This window comes from Rhinoderma darwinii, unplaced genomic scaffold (genome assembly GCF_050947455.1).
Source record: "Rhinoderma darwinii isolate aRhiDar2 unplaced genomic scaffold, aRhiDar2.hap1 Scaffold_2530, whole genome shotgun sequence".
NCBI lineage: Eukaryota > Metazoa > Chordata > Amphibia > Anura > Rhinodermatidae > Rhinoderma > Rhinoderma darwinii.
This window is the reverse complement of record NW_027462825.1, coordinates 8,527-11,554: the sequence shown is the minus strand read 5'-3', so window position 1 is coordinate 11,554 and position 3,028 is coordinate 8,527. Positions and strand designations below refer to the sequence as shown.

The 3,028-nt window shown below is 30.8% G+C and overlaps 1 non-coding gene across 1 annotated transcript; it reads right to left on the bottom strand.

Annotated features, from left to right (window-relative positions):
- Positions 1-714: 714 nt before the first annotated feature.
- LOC142703127 (18S ribosomal RNA) lies at positions 715-1,647 on the bottom strand. The gene has a single exon (XR_012867380.1). It is a non-coding gene; the product is annotated as an 18S ribosomal RNA (ribosomal RNA).
- Positions 1,648-3,028: the final 1,381 nt, after the last annotated feature.

The window sequence follows — 3,028 nt, the reverse complement described above, 5'->3', positions numbered from 1 at the left end:
AACATAAAAAATTCTATAAAAATATAGAAGTGCTCAGTACTATTAAAGGGTTAATATTTGATGAAGAAATTTAATAATAAAACAATTAAGCTTTGACGCTATTAAAAAGGTGGCTGCTTTTAGGCCTACTTGGTTATTAAATTATTTTAATTACCCATTAGTGAAGGTTGTATCCTGTTTCAAATAGGCTGTACCTTATTTGAATTACTCTAAAGTTAATATTGAGTTTTTAGGTGACAATAAACTTTTAGGCGGGACTAAAATCCTTTTCCTGAGCAACCAGCTATCACTAAGTTCGTTAGGTCTATCACCTCTACTTGAAGGTCTTCCCACTCTTTTGCGACAGAGACGGGTTTGCTCTTTGGGCTGCCTTGAAGTAGCTCACTTAGTTTCGGGGGGTCAAACTTAAGATCTTTTTGCTTGATTAGACTTGTTAAACCATGATGCAAAAGGTACAAGAGTTAGTCTTTACTTTATTGTGCTTAATAGCTATTTCATTTTTATTTCATTATTCCCTTGCGGTACTTGCGGTACTTTATATATAGCTCATAAGAATTTTTCAATCGCCTTTACTAAACTGTTAAAATGTTTTAATTAAATAAACGGAATTTTTAAGTGTCATTTGATTGGGTGTGGCTAGATTTTTAGCTCGAGGTGATTTGATTTTCACAAATAATTTCTCGGTGTAAGCGGGATACTTTCATTAAGTTACACTTCGTTTCCAAGCACACCTTCCGGTATACTTACCATGTTACGACTTACCTCTTCTATGTGGCGTAAGAGTTGTTAAAAACTATAGTTTAGCTGAGAAGAGGGTGACGGGCGGTGTGTACACACCCCAGTGCCAGATTAAAAAGAACTCTCTGTTATCTTTTTACTGCTAAATCCGCCTTCTGACTAGGTTTCATATGTAGTCTTTCGTATTTTCTATGTTAGAAAGTGTAGCCCATCTCTTCCCATTTTATTTGCTGCACCTTGACCTGACGTATTGGTGTAAAGACATTAAGCTCACTATATTTCGCTCACGGGGTAAGCTGACGACGGAGGTATACAGGCTGAATAACTAAAAATGGTGAGGTTAATCGGGGGTTATCGGTTGTAGGACAGGCTCCTCTAGGTGGATATGGGGTACCGTCAAGTCCTTTGGGTTTTAAGCTTTGCTCGTAGTTCCCGGGCGATTTGTGGTGTAGTTAAAAGTTTACGGCTAAGCATAGTAGGGTATCTAATCCTAGTTTGTTTCTTAGCTGTCGTGGGATCAAGTTATGTTAATTAAAATAACTTTCGTTTTGGATTTCTTAATAACAAGCGTGTTACAGCTTAATCTTAATTTAATTTTAATTTGTTAAAACTTTAATCACGCTTTACGCCGATAATAATCAATTTGAGCCACGTGGTGTAACCGCGGCGGCTGGCACCAGATTTGCCGGCTCTTTTTACTTTGACTGAGTCAAGCTTTCGCTCATACTCAATGTTAATTACTGCTGAGGGCCCTTGTGGGTGTGGCATAGCTAGGTGTCTTGGGTGTGTTTGTGCCTGATACCAGCTCCTTATCCCTAGTGGGGATTTAAGGGCGTTTTCACAGGGGTGTGGAGACTTGCATGTATATATTAAGTAAAAACTGATTTCAAGGCTAGGACCAAACCTTTGTGTCTAAAGGATTTTTTAAGATCCATCTTAGCATTTTCAGTGCTATGCTTTATTTAAGCTATTTAGACAAGATATAATTTAAATAGAATGCTAGCTTTGGGGGTTAGCTATGGGAGTTAGATTCTCTCTATCTTGAGCTTCAGGAGGAATTTACTCTTCAGTCTTTGGTTTACAAGACCAATGCTTTGGGATTAAGCTACAGAAGCAGCTTTTACTTGGGTTTGCACCAAGAGTTGCTGGGCCCTAAAGCCAGAGGAAGACTGTTTTCCTTTAAAAGCATAATAATGTTTTGTACATGATATATACATGATATATACATGATATATACATGATATATACATGATATATACATGATATATACATGATATATACATGATATATACATGATATATACATGATATATACATGATATATACATGATATATACATGATATATACATGATATATACATGATATATACATGATATATACATGATATATACATGATATATACATGATATATACATGATATATACATGATATATACATGATATATACATGATATATACATGATATATACATGATATATACATGATATATACATGATATATACATGATATATACATGATATATACATGATATATACATGATATATACATGATATATACATGATATATACATGATATATACATGATATATACATGATATATACATGATATATACATGATATATACATGATATATACATGATATATACATGATATATACATGATATATACATGATATATACATGATATATACATGATATATACATGATATATACATGATATATACATGATATATACATGATATATACATGATATATACATGATATATACATGATATATACATGATATATACATGATATATACATGATATATACATGATATATACATGATATATACATGATATATACATGATATATACATGATATATACATGATATATACATGATATATACATGATATATACATGATATATACATGATATATACATGATATATACATGATATATACATGATATATACATGATATATACATGATATATACATGATATATACATGATATATACATGATATATACATGATATATACATGATATATACATGATATATACATGATATATACATGATATATACATGATATATACATGATATATACATGATATATACATGATATATACATGATATATACATGATATATACATGATATATACATGATATATACATGATATATACATGATATATACATGATATATACATGATATATACATGATATATACATGATATATACATGATATATACATGATATATACATGATATATACATGATATATACATGATATATACATGATATATACATGATATA